We start from the raw sequence: 22,898 nt of genomic DNA, 5'->3' as shown, positions 1-22,898 counted from the left end.
CAACCTCTCCCTTTTTCTTTTCAGTAAGGCTGAGGGATGTGGAAGTTTAAGAGCAACAAAGTCTCCGCAGAGGATGAGGGAAGCTTCCAGAGGGCAGGAAGGAGGTCTGGACAGCCCAGTCTAGCAGGGGCGGAGCTGCTGCAGATGCCTTCCCAACAAACAGACAGTGAGGAGTCCTGCTGGTCCCTGCTTTCCCAGAGCAGAGAACTGCCTCTATTCCCTGCCCCTCAGCCTCCCCGCAGCCTGAGATGAGGCACTGGAGGTCGCACCTGGAGGCTCAAGCCAGCGAGGAGCTCTGAGCGGCAGACACAGGGGAGGGTGGAGGGGGGCATGTGGGAGGTGGTCTGGTGCCAGACTTGGGCTCAGTATAAGGGGTTGGGCAGCCCACGTGACTCCAAAGAGGCGGAGACAGGCAAGCTGGAGGGAGGACGAGCAGGCGCGGGGAGGGGTTCGGGGGGGGGTAGGGGCGCCATCTGAATAATTGAGGAGCTGTTCAGCAGCAGCGGCTGCCTCCTGCCTTCCTCTGCCGCCACCACCACCTCCCATCCCAGCTGGAGAGACAGCCCCGCGCTGTAAGTGCGGACGGCCAGCCACCAGCCTCGGCAGCCAGCCGGTCACCTCCAGCCCCCACCCCGGTGAGTGAACGGCCCCCTTCGCCGCAGTTTGTCTCTCTCCGCGACCCCCGCGTCCCAGCAGGACCCCTGCAACTGGGATGGTCGCTTCTCCGGGATAACTCAGGGAGCCGGAGTCCCCGGGAGCGGGGGACCATGAATATGGCGCGGAGGCCGAGGGCGCCCTCCGGGAAGGGGTTCCCTGGAAGAACGGAGGAGCTGGGTCAGGCTCTTTCCGGCTCTGGCCCGTAATGAGGCCCGGACCGCCTGCAGTCTGGGGGCACCAGGCTCTGCCTCGCGGGAGCTGCCGGGCGGGGCGAGGGCCAGCGCGGGAGGCAGAGGGGTAGCTGCAAGCTGCGTCCGGGCAGCCTGGGTCTCGGCAGGCGCCGGGCCCGTCCTGTACCCCGCCTTGGCGCGCACCCTGCACGGGCAGCTCCGTTCTCCGCCTCGGACTGAGCCCATGAAGCCGAGACGCTTTTCCGACTGCAGTCCGTGGGGAGGTCGGGAGCAACGTCTGCCCTTTTACCTGGGAGCAAACTCCTCAAAGGGACTCCCGCCGAGCCCGGCGCCCAGACCAGGCCGGTGGCGCCCCGAGGGGTGTCTGTCCCCGGAGAGCGGTGACTCGCCCGGGGGCGGCGAGGAGGACGTAATGGGAGCGGTGTCCAGGAAAGGGAAGCTCCCTGCCCAGAGCTGGCAGCCCCAGCAAGGGGAGCTCTCCTGCACTGCTTCACCGCTCGGTCTCCTCTCTTCCCCCAACCCAATGCACACCGGCTCCCCTCGAATCCTAGAGGGCCAGGCTAGGGCATCGTGGTAACACGGGATGCAGCCCCCGCCCTCCTTCTCTCTCCTGTATCACTCCGCCCCCTCCCCAAATGATTATTTTATATTGTGATTGAAGAGTGAGCAAAGCAAAGGCTGAGAAGAGATGCCGACAGGCTAGAGCAGCAGGGCTCGCTCCTGTTCCTGGCACTCCTCATCCCCCCACCTGTGTGAGGCTCCCTTCCTTGAGGTTTTAAGCGGAGAGACTCACAGGAATTGGCTCTGGCGAAGGGATCCTCGCCTGAGTGTCGGGGGATGTCACTGGCCCGAGTTGCTCAAGGGCCGCAGGATGACAACCTGCCTCCCCATAGGTACAGGGTATAGGACAGCGCCGGGGGCAAGGTAGCTCTCTGCCTGGGACTGAGAACAGGGTATGGCGCTGTCCGCGGTGCTGAAAGTTCTCGGAGGCTGGCTGCTAATACTGCCGGGGCCCGCATTCCCTGCTAGGAGAAACTGCGTTAGAACCACGTAAAGGGTTCTAAGCAAGCGACCTAGAAAAACAAGTAAAGGGGCTTTGCCTTTCCCGGCTTTCTGCCTCCCCGGGTTTCCGCTTGGGAAAAGGTTGCCGGCTTTTCTGGGTGGAAGAAGAGGAAGCGGGTGTCACTTCAGGATCCAGCTTTGCTAACTTCGGGAGCTTCCTCGTTCTGCTTCCTATACCTGAGCAGTGAGTCTTCCTGTCGGTAGAGTGTTGAAACGCAGCCAAGGATGCTCTTTTGATAATAAACATTTCTGTGGCCTTCAAGAATCAGAGAATTGCTAGGCTACACAAAGGAAGGGGCTTCATGGTTATAGCTTTTTCCTCTTCTTAGAACCCTTCTTACCCCACCTCATGTTATTTACATGCTCATAAAGATCGCTAAGTAGCCCTGTGTGTTTGTTTCTTTAGCTAGTGTTTTATGGGTAAGATGAGGGAAAGGACTGAGCAAATTTGGAGAGGCCTAGTTTGTACTGAACACCTCTATCTGCTGGGTAATAATATTTCATTTAAACTTCACAATAGCTGCTAACCATTAGTAACACACAGAGAAGGAAACTGAAACTTGATTCTAGGGATTGGATTCAAAATCAGATCTGTTTAACTCAAAGTCCAAGCCATTTTCATGCCTTCATTTTGGTATTTGGCTCTGAATAGCTGTTCTCGGGGATTCTAGCAGGAGAATGACAAAGGAGAGAGGCCTGCTCTTCTCTTTCACACACTCTCCTCTCTTCCAACCCTTTTCTCTTTAGTGCATTCACCCACTCATTGTCACGCACTCCCACCCTCCCAACTGCTTTTGCATGCTGCTTGAGATACCACTGTTCACACAACTTCAGCTCCAAAACTATGGAAACAAGTTAGAGAACTAAATCAGCAGGCTTTTCTAAAAGAGTAGCAGGGTTTCAGGAAGTCTAGAGAACTAGAGTTCATAGGCACTTTCATATTTAGAATTATACTATTGAATTTTAGGACTAGAATAGCTTTGAGTATCATTTAGCACCATTGCTTTACAAGAAAGAAAACCACTAGTCTAAGTCACATGTTGGAAAAATCAGAACTCAGTTAACTTGATTCCAGGGCTGGGGCCTTTCCCACTATTTCATGGTGTCTGAAATACTCTTCCATACCGCCATCTTTGATTACCTTTGACAGAACATCAGCATCAGTCAACTATATTAAAGAACATACCAAAAATACTAACACTTAACATACAAGCATTCCTCTTACCTTTCTTCCAGCTCCTTCATCATTCAGCTCTTTCCCCTCTGGTCCTACTATCCCAGTGTTGTCTAACCTAACATACCTGGGAGACATGACAAACCTTTCTCAGTAACAGTTTTCTCTGTAGCAGCAATTCACAAATGGGTATGGTGGTGTGGCATTTCTTTACTTGCCCTATGTTGTCTATATTTCCTCTTCTATGCCCTATTCCAAAAAAAAAAAAATCCCAAAATTGGTTACCCTAAGCAGCTGCCATGTTCTCACAGTGACTTGGAAAAGGCCCTAATAATCTTATGTCTTCATAAGATTTTTATAGATAAAGATCATTGTAAGTGCTAATATCTATGAAATGCTTACAATATGCGAGGCACTAAGCTAAATTATTTCATCAATCATTTTACTCAATTATTACAATTCTGTCAAGTAGGTAGCTCCATTAAGGATGGTCCTAAAGTTCTAGTTCACCTTAACATACAGCAGAACCTCATGTTCTGTCCATTTCCTCTTTCTTCACATTCCAGCTCATAGTAAAGTCTCATCTTCATTAATTAGATTTTGATATTTAATTGATAGTTCCATCCTGCTCCAAAACATAGCATTTAGAAATTCAAATTCAATTCAAATGGCACTGTTTCGCTCTCTCATCTCTTAATATTTACCAAACATATTCTTCCCATTTGTTATCCCTTATTTAAAAATTCCCATATGCCTTCTTATTGATAATGCCAACATTGTGCTTCAAACCTTTTCTAGAGCCAATTAAGGTATAATTTGTAATTAAATACATAACTTCTATTGTACCTTCACTAGGTGATCTGTCAAGAATGTTATTGCTGATGTGCTCTGGGCCCTGTGAACCAGAACCTTAAACTGTCTGGAACTATTCTGTCCAACATGGTAGTTCCTAGCCACATGTAGATATTTATATTTAAATTTTAATTAATCTCTTAAAAATTAAAAAGTTAGTCCCTCAGTCACACTAGCCATATTTCAAGTGCTCAGTAACTCTATATGGCTAATGACTACCATATTGGACAGAGCAGATATCAGAAAATTTTTATCATTTAAGAAAATTCTGTTGTAATGCTGCTGTAGACAGTACTAAAAACACCCTCACAGCAACCAAGCACTAAGAACTGGGAAGAAGTAAGGACCTACTCTTCTTTGAAGCCTCTGCAAAGAAAGGCAGAAAAAGTCACTTATGCCTAATATATCACCAGCAGCCCAAAGATACCTAGGACAATTAGGCTACTAGGGAGCTGGTAGCCTCTGGAATTTGCCTTATGTGAATTCTATGTTACTATAAAGTAAAATATTCCATGAATGAGGTTTACTGATTTCCTGAATTTCAACTTAGATATAATCTGAAAGTGTATGTTTATCTTTTCTTAGTAATCATAGTATGACAAACATGGAAATAATATAAGACTTGGAGTCAGTAGCGTAGGCACCACCTACTACGTGGTCACATTATGAGACCCTCTAGAGCTCCATTTCATCATCTGTAAAATGTTGATAAGAATCGCCATAACTGTCTCAAAGGACTACGGTGAAACTTAAAGTGCAGGTATATGAAAGTACTTTATAAGGAGAATGACTGAATCTGCAGTGGTTTATTATTTTATACAGATATGGTATAGTCAATGTACAAATAGGGTAGTTTAGGCTGAATACATTTCTGAATGATTTTAATCCTGATATGACTGTATTTTTGCCTTTGTTGTCATTTATTTCACTGAAAAGTGGAATGGTGAAGAAAAAGATTGGCTATTAAAATTTCTGGTTGGCTAGGTTCTATTAACTGGTAATAGGAGTTTAGAAATAACAAGAAAGCAAGCATTATAGATATTCCTCAGTATGAGTGAGTGAGAGGGATAATTTAAAAAATATATTCTTACTAATTACAAATTGAAATGAGCTTCTATCCATTCTCATAAATCTGTCAGAACAAGAATAATTCTGTTTTATGCATCGATTAAGTCAAATTAAAAGTGAAGGTCATTAACTTGACTGAATTATTGAGTTTGCATTAGGGATTCTAACCTTAAATAATAAGTCTTTATTCATTCTCTAAGTTAAAATCTCTTGAGGTCATTAGGAGACGCTTATGCATCTAGCTAACATTTACTCCCAAACCTGGCATCTATTATCTATTCCTGCACTTTGATCCATGTATGCTATTTATGACTCAAGTAAAAGTGCTTTTCAGATGCAGCCATACCTTCTATAATGGCTCATCGTTGTGATACTTGAATATTTTTCTCTTATAACACAAAGATTAACACAGTGCTCAGACATTGTAGAAAATAAGCCTGGAAATGAAGCTATTCCATCAGATGATTCTTCATTGTATTTATTAGGTTGTTATCATCTTGAAAACTCTATGAAATCACTTTATTTATTCATTCATTCCTTAACAAAGCACCCTGAGAGTCAAGCTGAGTATGACCAAGGGCGTTAGATTCTATTTCCAGTTCCAGAAATCTAGTTTACTTTTGTTACAAGTTAACAAAAGTATAGATGGTACTTTGTAAGATGCTCTGCCAGATAAATAGTCGAGACATACACTTAGCCTCTGTTTCTGGTCAAGCATGCTGTCCTCAAGCCTTTGTACATGGGGAACTACATTACTGAAAGAAAAATAAGTGAAGTTGTTAACTCTGGCCTCTAGTAGATGATGCTAGCTTTAATAATAAACATATTTTGCTGGGCATCATGATTTATTCACATCACTGGACCTGTTCACTTCTTGGAAGGACCTGGATTTCGGAAAGGGGAAAATGCCATTACCTTGGAGGTGAAAAGAGTGTTTCTCTGTCTGTAGCTTAAAGAATTTCTCTCATTGTATACCCCAAGAGATAAAGAGAACTTACAATGTAGCTTTAAAACTCATCCTTTTAGCATACAATCATCCATTTAATCAATAACATAGTTGAAGAATGTCCTATATTGACACAAAAACGTCGTGATCAAGAATGTTTGGAACACATGAATGCTTAAGAAGTATTTGTTGAATTCAGAACATTGTTCTAGGTTGATTCATGCCATACACTCATCTAGCCAACCCTCTCTACCAAGAATTCAGTATTCCCTAGGGCATGTTCCTTTAGCAAATAAAACAGGAGGCAAACACAGGATTTCAAATCTTACCCTAGTAGCCACACTTCTAGCCCTTTTGAGGGCATAAATAGTGATGGCCAAGACAGACTACTCCCGAGAATTGTGTCTTGCTTCTTCACCCAGAAAACAAAGGATACATCAGCCCAAGGATCTTGCGTTTCACTGTGATGAGGCAACTCCAGAAACTCAAAGCTTAAATGGAGTTGTGTGTTCTCTTCCATTTTTACCTTAAAGAGATACTTATCATTTCCTTGAGAAAATATTGAGTTGGCCTTCATGATAGTGGCAGGCAATTTCTGTTTTTCCTAAATTCAGAAGCAGCTTAGCTTAGAATGAAAGCACATATATTAATTAGAGGAGAACTAGCAACATCACAGTCTGATGGTTTACAGAATATTGTCATTTTCCGGGAATAATAAGACTTCCCTTTAAGAGTTTTAACTGGTGATTACTGACAAAAATGAAAGAAAAACAGCTCATTCTATTCTAGCATGTCAATAAGCAAATGCCTAGAATTAACTGATTCTTCTTTGCCAAAGGCAAAATAGTCCAACCCAATGAACAACAAATAATCAAGCTGGTTCTCACTGTCTCTTCTTTTTAGAATTTTTTCCATGTTTTTTTTTTTAAAAATCAGTAGCTGAAAAACAATTGCACCCAGGTGTTTAAACATTCTGATGACAAAAATGTCTTCAGAATGGAAAGGCTTAATTGTTTCTTATAGATTATACAACATATTTTATGCAAATATTTTATAACAATCACATAACTGAACTCTCTCACTTTAGAGAGAAATTGACACTGGGAACAGTCACCTGAGTTAATGTCAGAGGAATACGACTTGAGTCTCCTCTCTCTCAGCCAATTATAGAATGGACTCCGCATTTTTTTAACTTCATGTATCATTTTGTTAGTCATGAAAACTTGTTTAGTCGATGAGTTTAACCTCTTTCACCAAACTTTTATCAAATATAAAAGAGAGTAGGAAAGAGGATGTGTTTGGAGTTCAGATTATTTTCCTTTGTACCTCCAGGTGAAAGAACTACTGGTCAAGGATGGTCAGCAGGTAGAAATTTCAGGGGTGGAACTATGAGCTAGAGAAAAAGATTCAAAACTTCAGCGCCTTTGTTGCAATAATTTGGGCAAGGATTTAACTCTTTAATCTAATCCTCAATCCTAAAAGAAGATATTTGGATTAAATAGTATACAACATCCTGCAAGCTATAACATTCCATAGTTCGATGAAATATGGCCAAGAGCTTGAATAATCCATTATTTGCCTCCTTAAGCCCAAAAAATTAAGCATAAATCAAGATTCATATTTTTACATTATTACTTATCAGAAGCTCTGAATTTCATGCTGGTACTTTACCTGGTAACAATAATGATAATGATAGCTAATACTTATTTACAATTACTATGACCTTATAAGGTTGGTAATATTATCGCCATTTTACATATTAGAAACCCAGATACTCAAGTAGTTAAAACTACCTGCCCAAATTCACACAGATAACAAGTTTGTGCCACCATGCTACACTGCCTCTATAAAAACCACAAATCTGAAATATAGATAACTGATAAGTGCCATTTATAGCCATTTAACATACCAGCCAGTTCTCTGGAGAATTTCTATTTTACCTCCATTTTTTACTAGAGGAGCAATCAAGACAGTGAATAGAACCTCAGGTCTGTGTATGGGAATCAATGTTGTCTTTCTGTAAGATGGCTCTTGTGTTTTTGCAATTGATGTCATTGACCAATCGTTTACATGGTTCAGCATTGAATGTTGGTGCTCCACAGGCTGCTGCATGTGGTGAGGACCTCTCTGCTGCCTCTTCTCAGAATGTGTAGCCAGCCACACTTCCAGAAATAGATGATGCTAGTGCAGGATCGATCAATCCTGCACCTTCTAATGCTACAAAAGTCAGCCCACCACATCTTCACTGCTCAGTAGTGTTTCTAGTTTCTGCCTCTAGGTTTCTGACTCAATGTAACAATCTAGACAGCTTTTACGCAGCAGCGGCAAGGGAGAGCTCCCAGAGTGCCATTTCCCGGAGGTAGGCTTGGGTCAAGGTTAAGACTAAAACTCAAAATCATATTGTGAAATTTATTTCCTTCTCATTTATCCTATGTTAACAAATCATAAATACAGTACACCACAGTACCCATTTATTTCACTGTGGATTTCAATGTACTAAATATGCAAATGAGCTTTTAGCTCTTAATATGGCATATCTAGCTAGCTGAGAATGCTCTGACAGTAGCCAAATATATATGTTTATTCTTTATTCTTTAGCTCTAGTTTCTGGCTTATTAAACTAGCTACATATCCCATCAGCACCAAAGCCAATTACAGAATGCATAACTCTACTTCCTCTGTGGTTTTCCAGATACTCTGTGTGGAGTGGAATGGCCTAGGAGTCAGAAGATCTGGTTTCCAGACTCAGCTTTGTAATGTGCTACCTGTGAGACTTGGGACAGCACCATTCACTGCTTTAAGACTGAACTTCCTTGCCTTTAAAACAGGGGTAATAGATATTGCCCCTCACATTACAAATAGGGCCAATGAAATGGCATTCGTTAAAGCTCCTTGTTAACCATAAAGTTTGTCCAAAGGAAAGAGATAGATTTTCCATCTTTTTGGTCCTTCCCAGCCAGAAATTACTCTCAAGTTGTTGATACGCAATCCTGAACCAGGGTTGACAACTAAACCAACAACTTTAAAGTTTTTTTTGTTTGTTTGTTTTTTGTTTTGTTTTGTTTTTTTTGAGATGGAGTTTCGCTCTTGTTACCCAGGCTGGAGTGCAATGGCGCGATCTCGGCTCACCGCAACCTCCGCCTCCTGGGTTCAGGCAATTGTCCTGCCTCAGCCTCCCGAGTAGCTGGGATTACAGGCACGTGCCACCATGCCTAGCTAATTTTTTTGTATTTTTAGTAGAGACGGGGTTTCACCATGTTGACCAGGATGGTCTCGATCTCTCGACCTCGTGATCCACCCACCTCGGCCTCCCAAAGTGCTGGGATTACAGGCTTGAGCCACCGCGCCCGGCCTAACTTTAAAGTTAAGAAGAGCTTGGGTCTAAATTTGTAAATCTAGAAAATGGCACTTACAATAGGAGAGGCCTCCTGGTTTCTTCTAAATTAATGGTTCTCAACCTGGGGCAATGCCACGTCACTAAGAGGTATTTTGTATCGTCACAGACACTGAGGGAGAGGGATGTTACAACTGGCTTTTGGTGGACTGGGATCTGGAATGTAAAATATTCTGCACTAGACAGAACAATGCTGCCAAATAAAAAATATCCTGCCCAAAATGCCAATAGCACTTCACCCCCATGAAAACACACTGTTCAAAGTAATGTGCCATTTCTGGTCCCTAATTATCCAATTAATTCAGACAGAAAGTTTACTTTTCATTTCCTCCCTCAGATGAAATCCAGCCATGCTCACGTGAGGCTTGTAATAGTTCTGAACTACAGAAGCATAACTAGATTTCCAGTAAGTTTACCAATAATTAAAACAATGGGGTCAGAGATCAGTGGTTTTAAATTTGGCCCTCAGAAGCTTCTACAAGAAGCCCCCTCCAACCTCTGCAGGGGCAAAGATTCCAAGTAGGTTAGTATGCTTATAATGTGGAGCCTAGCCTAAAGGTTGGCATATTTAGGGACACGAAATCAGTAAATCATGATTCTAAAACCACCATCTTTGGCATTTATTGAAGAAACATTGTGATAAGCACTTGTTTTATGACAAGCATGGGTAGCTAGGCACTGGATATGAGACATAATCCCTGCCTCAAGTCACCAGTAATCTGAAAGTCACACAGATGTAAACCCCACTATGTATGCAGCACCACATGCTCCCTCCAAGGAGAGACCAGGGAACTATTCACCTCCACAGAGGAAATTATAGTTGGACAGTATCTTGAATGGTATATAATATTTTTTGAGGTGGATAAATGAGAGATAAAGCTATTTTAGAAAGGGGACCAGCATAAGCAAATGATGGAGGTGTGAACAGAAATGACCTATGTGCAGACTGATGTGCTTACCTGGCTGGTGGGAGGTCATACTGGAGGGATTGGGAAACTTGAATACAGACAGGTGGATGTATTTATTCAGTCAAGGGCTTAGCCTTTGAACAGGGCTTGTATGAGTATCTTAGGAACATCATTTGAATTCAGGGCTCATGGAGTCCCATCTTACAACTAGGGGAAATCTCAGAAATCACCCTAGTGTTCTCTTTTCCCTGTGGTGTTTTACAGTTGAAGTAGTTAAAACCCAGAGATGTTGAGTGACCTGCCCAAAGTCAGCTAGCAAACCTGTGGCAGTATAAGAGCTAGAGCCTGGTCCCTCCTCTCAGTTCATAGCATTTTGCCCTGCTCTGTGCTGCCTTTGGGAATTTTAGCCGTCATGTGAGCATAACCCAATGTAACACACAAAGTGACTATTAAATATTCATGAAGCTCAGGTTTTCCATTGCTCATTATGAAGCTATACCACTGTTCCTTCATTACAAGCAGGTGATAGATAAGACCCTGAGCTGCTTCTACACGAGAGCAGTCTCTTCAGAAACACAGACAGACAGTACACCAACACGTGAGCATGACATCCTTTGCCTGCCACACACATCCTCCCCTGCCTCCTCGTTTCAAACTGCCAGAGATTATGTAGTCACAGCCTAAACAGAAGGCATCTTAATCTCTGGTGGTTCTGTAAATAATATGCTGTTCATACTTGCATATAAATTATCACAGTCACTCTATTTTCTAGATGAAGGAGGATTCAGAAAGATGAAGCTGCCTGCACACAGAGCACATTAGAGATAGGATTTCAGACTCCAGAGTTTCAGCCCTCTTTGTAACAGGGTTGAATTTTTCCCTCATCTACATGCTCCTAATAATTTATCCAGGCTTACGGTCTTACATTTCACCTTATAGCCAAGTTAAGCTAGTCTCTATATATTTAGGTTTCTGAGACCAATTATTTCTTACCTCCCTTTCTTTCTGGCCACTCTTCCTCCACTCTTCATTCAATAAGCATTTAATAGAAATCATCTACACTAATCCATTCAGTTTATGAGAATGGAAACTGAGACCCAGAGAGATGTAGCCACTTGCCCAAGTTTACTCAGTTAAAAGTAGTTCTGTGACTAGATTCCCTGATTCCCAGTCCAGTGCTTTGCCTTCACACTACACTGCTATTTTCCCAGGATAAATAACATGGCATTTTCCCACTCTCAGTCTCCCTTACTCCTCACACAACCCCACAGGATGGATAGAAATGACTGATTGCATGTGCTCTGAGCTTCATTCCAGAACCTTGTTTAGAATGCCCACAATTTGTTATCCTTCATACTGTATTGGTCCATCTATTATATTAAGAAGCTGATTAGGAAGGAGTTTGACATAGTTTCTGGTCTAGGGGATATTTGTCATCTATGCCACCACTCAAGTAGTTGTCACCTGAGGGAGAGGGGTGTTACTACAGGAATTAACAGGAAGTTACTCAGTAACAGGAATTGTGCTCAGGAAGAAAGAGGGCAGGGTCCGTGACTTCCATCATTTGAGAATGAGGCAAAGCTCACCCAAAACTTACTGTAAGTGTCAGGATATTAGATTCATAATCCCAGAGACCAGGCAATCGGGCAATTAGATGGATTTAAGCAAGATTGGGAGTGGCCAAGAAAGTGAAAAAAGACAACTCCCAAACCATGTTTGCTTCAGGGGCAGGGTATTTGCCTGGATTGATCACCATGACGCATTTCATTAGTGTAGACAAAGATCACATTAATAAAAGATTTCTTAAATCAATGGAACTAAAATTTTCCATTTATGTCACTTCTCAGGAATCATATTAAAGACAAAACCAGATGGTATTTCAGTAAAGATTATATTGAAAAGAGAAGCAAGTAAGAGGAGAGAGAAACAATAGAACTAGATTCTTAGGTAGGGCTTTATAGGGTCATGATTGTCTCACAAGCTGATCGGGCTAATTAAGTACAGAAACTTGATTTTATCAGTTCTATCAAGAGTGATCCAGCTCTGAAAAATCTAGCCACGCTCCCCAGGTCCCAAGAAACTGGTTTGTTAGCTATATGCCAATATAGCCACATGTAATAGAAGATGCTTTTAAGTGTAGCCCAGGCTATATTCTTCCTAATAGTGGGATAGTATGAAAACCAAATGAGTGGTCCAAGATAATCTGTGGGCACAATATCAGGATTAATGGGGTTGGACAGACAGTCTGATGAAATGTGCCATTCAGGCTGCAACAGAGACAAAAGAATGCTTCCAAATTCCACCCAAGAACAATTTTCAGGTTACTAGAAGAGTCATGGCCTTCAAACAGAGGATCTTGTTCCCTCTGTTTCCCTAGCAGTGAAGAAACTGGCAAATTATTTTGGTAAAAGATGGAGACTGGGCCGGGCATGGTGGCTCATGCCTATAATTCCAGCACTTTGAGACACCAAAGTGGGCGGACCACCTGAGGTCAGGAGTTCGAAACCAGCCTGACCAACATGGAAACACCCCCATCTCTACTAAAAAATACAGAAAAATTAGCCAGGCCTGGTGACGCATGCCTGTAATCCCAGCTACTCAGGAGGCTGAGGCAGGAGAATCACTTGAACCTGGGAGGCGGAGATTGCCATGAGCCAGGATTGTGCCATTGCACTCCAGCTTGGGCAACAAAAGTGAAACTCTATCTCAAAAGCAAACAAAAAATATTGGAGACTTCATCTAGTCTCTGTGCAGCTCCCATCTTCTCTTAGGGTGTTACTCTAGACATGTTATAATACTCAACTCATAGCCTATCTTACTTATATCAGGGACATCTTGTCCAAAGCCCCTAACCAAATCTTTGAACTCCTGGGCCTAATTCTCTGCTAAAGCAATGAAGATAGACTTGCAAAGACATTCTTATTATCCATGTACTTGTATAAGATCCATTATGATTAGTCTGCTTCTAAGAAAAATTTTTAATTGTGGATGAACTATGCAGATGGTGAGAATTATCGTCTCAGATGGCATGGCCCTTGAATCTTATATTAGCGACTATCTTGCATTGGTCTTCTTTAGAGAGTTCTGGTAGATGCCACTGATTACCCACCAATAATAAATAAACCATCTGAGTGGCTGGGTTATTTCCATAAGGGACATATCTCTTGTATTTTGTGCTAATTCTGTTTATTTCATTTCAGAGGGCACTATGATCTGGCCTTGCTCTCAGTGTACCTGAGTTTGGTATCTCCTTGTCAGTAATCTCCATAGTGGACCCTGACATTTGAAACTGTATCTGGTAGTCATTCTCACTACAGAAAACAGTCATGGGGTGACTATGACTCATCTACAAAACACTGAAGAAATAGACTTCCAAGAGGTTTTTTTTAAAAAATCACGCAACATTGCTACCTCTAAAAGAGGCCAAACAACCATTTTGACTATTTTTATTTTTCCCTTGAGCTGACTGATTATCCTGATTCCAAGTAGGAACAAACTATACAGACAGCTTGGGATTCATTTTAGATTCTGTCCTAGTCACAAAGACATTTGACACACTTTCTATTCCAGCATCACAATGCAGAGGAAGAAATATCTGAATGAGTAGAGACTAGCATGCCAGAAATAAATTCCTAATATAGACAACTGAAATATGCCAGTAGAGAATCTAACTATCAAAACAGAAAAAGAATTCCCTGTTTCAATACTGTCTTAGTAAATAGCCTCTGTTCTTCCTTTCTACCCCCAAGTCTATTTCAGCCTACAGTTATAAATAAATACTCTGATCCCATCACAGCACATTAAGAATCTAGAGAAAACTTGTCATTTGAGTACTATATCTCTTTACACATGATTCCAATATAACAACTTACTGAGTACTTTTCTTAAACTCAAGAATAATTAGATAGCTATATCATAATACTTACAATAATGATAGTAATCACTCATATTTACTCATTTAATCATATAAAGGAAATATTATTATTCTCATTTTACAGATGAGGATTATAAAATTCGAATGACTGGCCCAAGTTCTCACAGCCATTGAGGGTTAGAGTCAAGATTCAAAGACCTTAATCATCTGACACCATGATCCTTATCATCTATACGATGCATCTGCAATTTAAAAATTCTCTCAGAAGCTGACCAGTCCTAATGGATCTTACACAAGTACATGGATAAGGAGACTGACTTTGCAGGTCTGTCTTCATTGCCTTAGCTGAGAATTAGGCCCAGGAGTTCAAAGACTTGGTGTGGGACTTCGGACAATCTTACTTTTTCTAGGACTCAGTCACTACATCTAAGAAAGAAAGAATAGCTTTTGATTCATTTAGTTACTCATTAATTTATTCAACATATATACTAAAAACTGAAGCTGTCATGGGAGAAAAACAGAGTAGGAAGAGTTAATAAAGATAGGAACCATTGTCTTGAGTATTGTTGCTAAAATAAAAACAATATGAAGTCCCAGGTGCCTTGGGTATGTGGAAGATCATCTTCAAGATTTGTTGTTTTGGTTTAGTTTTTTTCATCAGTGAAGTTATTTGAATTTGTCTCATGTAACTGTCAAGGAAACAAAATTACAGGCCCTATGACCAACGCAATATAACTTACTGCTTACAAAAACAAAGGTCTAGATCCTCAAGGCTCCTATGAGTGGTTTGCAAAAGACAGATTTGCCCTAAACTGTCAGCAATACACACTACCTCTCTAGACTTAGATTAATATTCTAGAAGCTCAAGATGTATCTATATGTGCCAGGAACTCATTTCTTTCAGTGAAGGCTCAGATTGTTTGATTACCCCAAAGCAAGAACATAGTACATGAAGACTAAGAAACTGCAATGAAAGAACTGATGGCAGAAGGGATATTTATTAAACAAAACAGAATGGGGGTTTTGAAGGGAAGGCAAATAATCTGAAAGGCCATTTTGTTCTGTTTAAGAGAGTTCTAAAGCTTAATCTTGCTGAAGGACTGGAGTATACTAGGGAAACGTTGAGTGAGAGAATGAAAAAGAAAAGTAAGTCAACAATAAAAGAAGGGGTGAGGAATAAAAAAAATCAGCTGTTGGTACAATGCACACTATTTGGGTGATGAGTGCACTAAAAGCCCAGACTTCACCACTACACAATTTATCCATGTAACCAAAATCACCCGTACTCCTAAGGCTATTGTTGTGGGGAGGGGTTGGAAAAAGAGTACAGGAAAAAGAGAAAAGAAATTACATTCATTTTTAAATACTTTTTATCCTTGGAAAAGTTAGGATAGAAGACATAGGGGCATTTGCTGAGCAGTATGAAGTGAAAATGCATCTCATTCCCCACAATGAAAGACTTTCCCTGTGTCCAGGCTTGGAAGTGAGAAGTACATATAAATAAACAGTTGCCTCTTTCTCCATTTTGAATGATTCAATTTGTTGACAGTTTTCAGAAATCACTTACAAGATATATCATCATGAAGTCATTAACTAATGGATCCCAACTGCATCAAGCCTAGAGACCTAATTTATATACAGGAAACTATTTGGATTATCTGTCTCTGTCTCTGTCTCTCTCTCTCTCTCTCTCTCTCTCTCTCTCTCTCTCTCTCTTTGGGGGGGTGGGGGACAGGGTCTCACTCTGTTGCCCAGTATAGTGGTGCAATTATGGTTACTGCAACCTTGACCTAGTGGGGCTCAACTGATCCTCCCACCTCAGCCTCCCGAGTAGCTGGGACAATAGGCATGCACCACCACACCTGGCTAACTTCTGCATTTTTTTTGTAGAGACAGGGTTTTGCCATGTTTCCTAGGCTGGTCTCAAACTCCTAGGCTCAGACAATAGTCTGCCTCACCCTCCCAAATTGCTGGCATGAGCCACCGTGTCTGGCCTACTATTTGGGCTTTTAATTCCCCCTCTCTAGACAAGGAACATCAAGGCTTTCCTACCATAAGACCAAAGACAAACCAAAAAATCAAGAGGAAATTAGTCATTAGAAAATAAAATAAATTTACCAGCCTAATCTCAGCTTGTATGCAAGGGCTATATTAGTTGTAAATGAATGTTTAAGGTGTAACTTGTAGCATGACTGCATCATATCTCTCACGGTGGTCTATTTCAACTTTGCTTTAAATGTTAAAGTGAAAGTCTCAGCTTTGGGGGTTTGTTTTGTTTTGTTTTTCTTTCTTTTTTTTTTAACTGAAGTATAAGGTGATCCTTACCAGAATTTGTTTTGGGCTCAGCTGCTTGCGGTTTTTTAGAGAAGCATTTTATTATAAGCTCAGTGGCTGTAAGATGAGTGAAACTCATCTCTCCTGGACCTTGACTGCTGAACTAAGAGATTCGACTTTAAGCCACTGGCAGTGGGAGCCACCAAAGGTGGTTGTGACCAGGACAGTGAAGGAAGGTTCTGACCACAGTGAGTGGGATGGATGCGGCAGGAGAGAAACAAGAGACAGAGAGAAGCTGAAAATAGAGAGTCAAGTCAGGAGATTAAACCGAAAATTGTGCAAGAGAAAGAACATTTCATAGCTGTAGAATCAGGGCCCATTGTTACTCTTTGTTGGCTAACGTGGAACCACGTCACTGACATCTTGCTGGAGAAGAGCTCAGCTCTGACTTCGAACACTAAGGAGAAAGATGACCTCTCCTCTCCTTGGCTTTATACCTGACTCCAGTCGCCTCGCTTTTACTCTCAGCTGGAAGGACTCCTCCACTTATGACAAAAGGGTTGGCAGAAATGAGCAGAGGTACAGAGACAGAGAAAAACCAGACGAGTTTTGCATGCCTAGAGCCAAAACAATGCCGAGGAAGGACCCGGAGGGATGGAGCGGGGCAGTGGTTTCAGCACAGCCCTCCCTCACTGTGTTAGCCTCACCTCACACAGGTCCCTTTGCTGCTCTGAGCCTGAAATTCCTCCTCTATAAGACAGAAGGGCAATCACAGAAGATTGCCATGGTTCCTTTAGGCTGGAAAATTTATAATATCAGTGGCACATTATTAATTTAAAGATGCATCACATGGATCATATTCAATTCAATCTAATTCCAGTATGAGCCACTCCATAAAATGCCAAAGATCCTAAGGGCATGCTTTTCTCACTTTATTTTTCTACCTTTCATTTCTTGTTTTTTCCGTTACTCTCCAATGCAGTATTTTCCCCCTCTTCCACTCGTTTTTTCATTTTCTAGTGATAGCAAGGAAGGGGCCATTCAATAGGACAAGAAGCTGAGATCATCTGTTTATCCACAGGCCAAGGAGGAACCAAGGTCCAGCCAGCCAGCTCTTTCCCACACCGTTCTGCTGCTGACCCTCAACCCTACACCAGCACAAAGAGGAAGTCAAGCTCAGCCTCCCCCGACACTTTCTTTTTCATTCTTTTCTTCACCAAGCTGCAGGCTTCCAGATGTCATAGACGACTCTCCTCCTCACTCCCTACAGGCCCATCAAGGTGACTTGTTACTCCCTGTTCCTAGGAAAAGTATCAAAGAGGGAGACAATTTGCACAAATCTTGTTCTAGCTTAGCTTGAAAACAACCACCATCGACACATGCACATGAACACATGCAGTCCCCAGCCTTTTATCTGCAACTGCCTCTATTTAACTTTGGCCTGCTCAAATCCAGCAGATCAGCAGAACCATGGCAGCCCCACTCCCAAGGAAATGACTAGACCCTGATTAGTCACTTCTCTCCTAGTCCCCTTAGCTACTACTGTGTTTGAGAACCATCACCTCCTTGCATTTTTCATCTCAGCTAGAGAAGAGCTCAGGCAGGGTCTCCTCTACCTTGCTACCCTACTCTACCCTACCCCTGCCAGGCCAGGGATTCCCACTCAGGGCTTGCATGTCTCACCTCCTATGCAACTTGGTTCTCCTTCTTGTGAAACAACTGAAGTTGCCTTGAAATTTTCAGGGCAGAACACAGAATCTATTTATCCTGGTCCTCAAAGCCTGCAGAGACTAGAGATTTCCTTCTAACAATCAAGGCTTCTGTAGCTAGAACCAGATTATTTAATTTCTAGAAGTCCTAAAACAAAACAAAACAAAACAAAAACCCACTCACTTCTCAAAATAGGCCTACAGGGCCTGAATCTACATAAAGCCCAAAGTAGGAAAGACAGGCAAGACTTAGTTGCCAAACAAGTACTAAAGAAAGTACAAGTTACATCAAAATTAGAGGTAGCAGTTGGTCCACCCCCATCACCTAGAGTACTGACAACACTCTGTTTTAATTTGTATGCTCCAGGCACTTCATATGTGTCAACACAAATTAGGGCAACAATCCAACAAGGTGGATATTATCCTCATTTTTTAGATGAAGAAACCAGTGCTTAGAAAGAATATACACTTGTAACAAGTAGGACAAAGACCGTAACACAGACTTGTCTGACCAGAGACTTTGTAGAAAGCTACCTTGTCTCTGCAAAAGGATAAACTGCTCAAACATAAACTTCATGAAATAAAACCAAAATCAGTAAACTGGAGGGAGACCCCTCTGTTACGGTGCCACTGCCTCTAACTAGCAGCATGACCCTGGGCACACCGTTTGGGTTTCAGTTTCTTTGTCTATGAAATCAGAGTGTCAGATCCAATTATTTCTTCCAGCTCCAGCACTGGAGAGTGTGCTTTCTAGTTCCTGCATGCCTCCTCGGCGAGCAAGGGACCAGCAGCTACAATCTAAGCTCGGCACAACAGATCTCTAACAACAGGAAATGCCTCTTCAGAGGCTCTGGAAATGACAGAATTATTTTCTGTTCTCCAGTGAGAACCTATAATTTTTATGACTGCAGTTCCCCACTGGTCAGGGCTGGCTTAGGTAACATTCACTGCTGTTTAGAACCCAGCCACTCCACGACACTCTCTGGAGAGAGGATCTGTGCTCCATACTCGTCATACATGGGTTTAAAGGGGTAGTTACTCAAAAGTGAAATGGGGAGAAAAGATAAATATTATACACCCACACAGAGCTCTTTATATGAAGATCCATCACTAGAACATAATAGTAAGGCTGGAATTATTTACTGATAAGGATTCATTATTTAATAAAAGAAATCACCAGGATTTCTATCAGTAGTGTGTTCACAGTTCATCAAAGACTGAATGTGGTGGGGAGAGATAAATACGAAATCTAATGTACTATGAATCAATGCTAACCAAATGCACATTAAAACCAAAGAGGGTACATGTATTATTTAATGTGAAAATAGGATACTCTGCAAAAATTTGCTTTATATACAACCTTTAAGACCAGTGTTTTTTGAACTGATGTGAGTGCATCTTTTTTGCAGCAGGAGGCCCAGCATTATAAATCTTTGCAAATGGGCTGGATGCACACCGGTAAGAGGGAGAGGAAGGTGAAGGTGACATGTGAGAGAGCAGATGTGTGCATAGACAGGCATCACGGTGGCAAATATTGTATTGACTTTTTTAAAAATGGAAGCATGTTAATAAAAGAGACGATGACACTTGATGCAGTTCTTCAAGTTAACCAAAAAGAAGCTTCACCTAAGCCACCTAGAATATCAATAGAGCTCCTTTGGTCAGCACATTAACCATTAAAGGGAGTTTTACAGGTGAAAAAATAATTATTTCTTGGCCAGGCACAGTGGCACAAACCTGTAATCCCAGCATTTGGGAAGTCAAGGATGGCAGCTGACTTGAGGCCAGGACTTTGAGACCAGCCTGGCCAATATGGCAAAACCCCATCTCTACTAAAAATGCAGAAATTAGCCAGGTGTGATGGCATGCACCTGTAATCCCAGCTACTCAGGAGGCTGAGGCATGAGAATCGCTTAAACCCAGGAGGTAGAGGTCATAGTGAGCTGATACCGTGCCACTATGTTCCAACCTCGGTGACAGAGCAAGGCTCTGTCTCAAAAAAAAAAAAAAAAAGTAATAATAATAATATTTCTTATAACAAGGCTGCAGCTAAATAATGACAGGAACATTGGGAAATCCTGTTGCTTCCTCTGTGGTTTACCATGTCCCAATTTACATTTTTTTAATTTTTAATTTTCATAGGTTTTGGGGGAACAGGTGGTATTTGAGTACATAAGTTCTTTAGCGGCGATTTGTGAGATTTTGGGGCACCCATCACCCAAGCAGTATACATTGAACCCAATTTGTAGTATTTTATCCCTCACCCTTTTCCTACCCTCCCCACTGAGTCCCCAAAGCCCATGGAATCATTTTTATGCCTTTGCATCCCCATAGTTTAGCTCCCACTTATGAGTGAGAACATACGATGTTCCATCTTCCATTCCTGAATTACTTCACTTAGAATAATTGTCTCCACAAGGTCTCACTGTTCCCCAGGTTTGTGTTGAACTCTTGGGGCTCAAGCAACCCTCCCACCTCAGCCTCTTGGAGTGCTGAGATTACAGGCATGAGCCACCCACCCCTGGCCTTCCGTGTTGAATTTTAAAAGTTCTTGATACATTCTGGATATTAGATTCTTATTAGGTAGACAATTTGCCAAGTTCTTCCTCCCATTCTATGTGTTGCCTTTTCACTTTCTTTATGGTGTCTTTTGAAGTCTGAAAGTTTTTAATTTTGAAGTCCAGTTTATCGCCTTTGTCTTTGGTCACTTGTGCTTCATGTGTTATATCTAAGAAACCACTGCCAAATCCAAAGTCACAGAAATTTTCATCTATGTTTTCTTCTAAGAGGTTTATGGTTTCAGCTTATATTTAGGTATTTGATTCATTTTCATGTAACTCTGGTGTATGTGTGAGGTAAAGGTCCAATTTCATTTTTTGGCATGTGGCTATCTAGTTGTCTGAGCATGTAACTGACTTCTTAATAAATAGCTTGGTTGAAATATGCTTGAGCAAATGAAAATAAATAATGTATTTGATGAAAAAAAAAGAATAATTGTCTCCAGTCCCATCCAGGTTGCTGTGAATGCCATGAATTCATTCTTTTTTATGGCTGAGTAATATTCCATTGTGTATCTATACCACAGTTTCTTTATCCACTTGTTGATTGATGGGCATTTGGGCTGGTTCCACATTTTTGCAACTGGCAAATTATGCTGCTATAAACAGGTGTATGCAAGTATGTGTTACATATAATGACTTCTTTTCCTCTGGGTAGATACCCAGTAGGGGGATTGCTGGATCAAATGGTAGATCTACTTTTAGTTCTTTAAGGAATCTCCACACTGTTTCCCATAGTAGCTGTACTAGTGTACAGTCCCACCAGCAGTGTGGAAGTGTTTCCTTTTCACTGCATCCATGCCAACATCTATTATATTTTCATTTTTTGATTATCACCATTCTTGCAGGAGTGAGGTGGAATCACATTGTGGGGGTTTTATTTGCATTTCCCTGATCACTAATGATGTTGAGCATTTTTTCATATGTCTGTTGGCCATTTGTATATATATTTTTGAGAATTGTCTATTCACGTCCTTAGCTCACTTTTTGAAGGGACAGTTTGGTTTTTTCTTGCTAACTTGTTCAAGTTAATTATAGATTACAGATATTAGTCCTTTGCCAGACATAGAACTTGTGAAGATTTTTCTCTCACTCTGTGGGTTGTTTACTGTGCAGCCATGTCTTGATCTACAAACAACACATTATCAACAATACCCCATGGATAGCTTTTTAAAGTTTTTACCACTTTTCCATGTAGCATTTTTCATTTAATTCTTGTCATAACCCTGTAGGGTAAGCAGAGCAGATAATGCCTCATTTTGTAGACAAAGAAGCTGAAGTTCCCAAAGGCAGAATGATAACATCTAAAGACACATAATTTTTCTACAACAGAGTAGTCTAAAACCCTGGATTTTTGACTCCTAAGCCAGTACTGTCTCCATGACACCCCAATAGGACCTGAGGCTTAAAGCACCACCAACCAAAACAGTCTAAGTGGAAAACAGCATATGTATTTTATACGAAGATACACACACAGCAATTACCTAGACTGGGGAGTTTGTGGATCAACTGAAAAATATTTGTTGAAAGAAACTTGCTAGGTTCTATGTTAACCCTAACAAAGACTGAAACATGAGTCCTGTCCTCAGGGAACTGATAACTGTGGGTGAGGCCTAGACTGTGAAGGGACTTCAGGCCACAAAATGCATTATCAGAAGCAGTAGTCATATCAGTTTAGAACCAGAGAATGAGGCGAGGAAAGAGTCAGAAGGAAGAAGTGGAGGCAGGTTGCTGCCACTCAGGGTGAGGGGAAGAAGGAGTTATAAGACCCTGGAAAGGGTACTAATGTGGGGAAGGTGTGTCTTTTCTGCTCTGTGTTATTATAAGTTCCAGACATGGGGTGGAAGTGGTTATATACGTGACTGAAACAATGCAATTCACAGGCTGAATTAAAATAACTCAAAGATTAATTGGAGATAATTTTTCATTGGAAATGAAAAACATTGTCCAACTAGGCTCAGGATTTTCTTCTGTTGTTGAGAAGAGTTGCGAATGCCAGGCCACATTTTGTTCTCACTGTTGTTTTCCATGAACCAAAACCTTGGTCCATTCCATACAGATTACGAAGAGATCTATAGAGAGGAAATGCTTATTTTTTCTGCACATCCTCACTAGCACCTAGTGTTATCAGACTTCAAAATTGCTGCTTAAATAATAAGTTTGAAGTAGCTTCAAATGGATTTAATTTGTATCTCTCTGATGACTCATGAGGACTTTTCATGTGTTTTTTG

The 22,898-nt window shown here is 41.6% G+C and overlaps 1 protein-coding gene across 1 annotated transcript in view; it reads left to right on the top strand.

Annotated features, from left to right (window-relative positions):
• The first annotated feature begins 439 nt into the window (after window positions 1–439).
• The window catches only part of SLC7A14 (solute carrier family 7 member 14), a 131,681-nt gene continuing 109,222 nt past the window's right edge, over window positions 440–22,898 (top strand). Inside the window, exon 1 of the mRNA XM_003924951.4 lies at window positions 440–635. The gene's annotated coding sequence lies outside the window, so the exon portion shown is untranslated. The remainder of the gene's footprint in view (window positions 636–22,898) is intronic.

The sequence above is a fragment of the Saimiri boliviensis genome, chromosome 9 (genome assembly GCF_048565385.1).
Source record: "Saimiri boliviensis isolate mSaiBol1 chromosome 9, mSaiBol1.pri, whole genome shotgun sequence".
Lineage (NCBI taxonomy): Eukaryota > Metazoa > Chordata > Mammalia > Primates > Cebidae > Saimiri > Saimiri boliviensis.
This window is presented reverse-complemented; position numbering and strand designations above follow the sequence as displayed.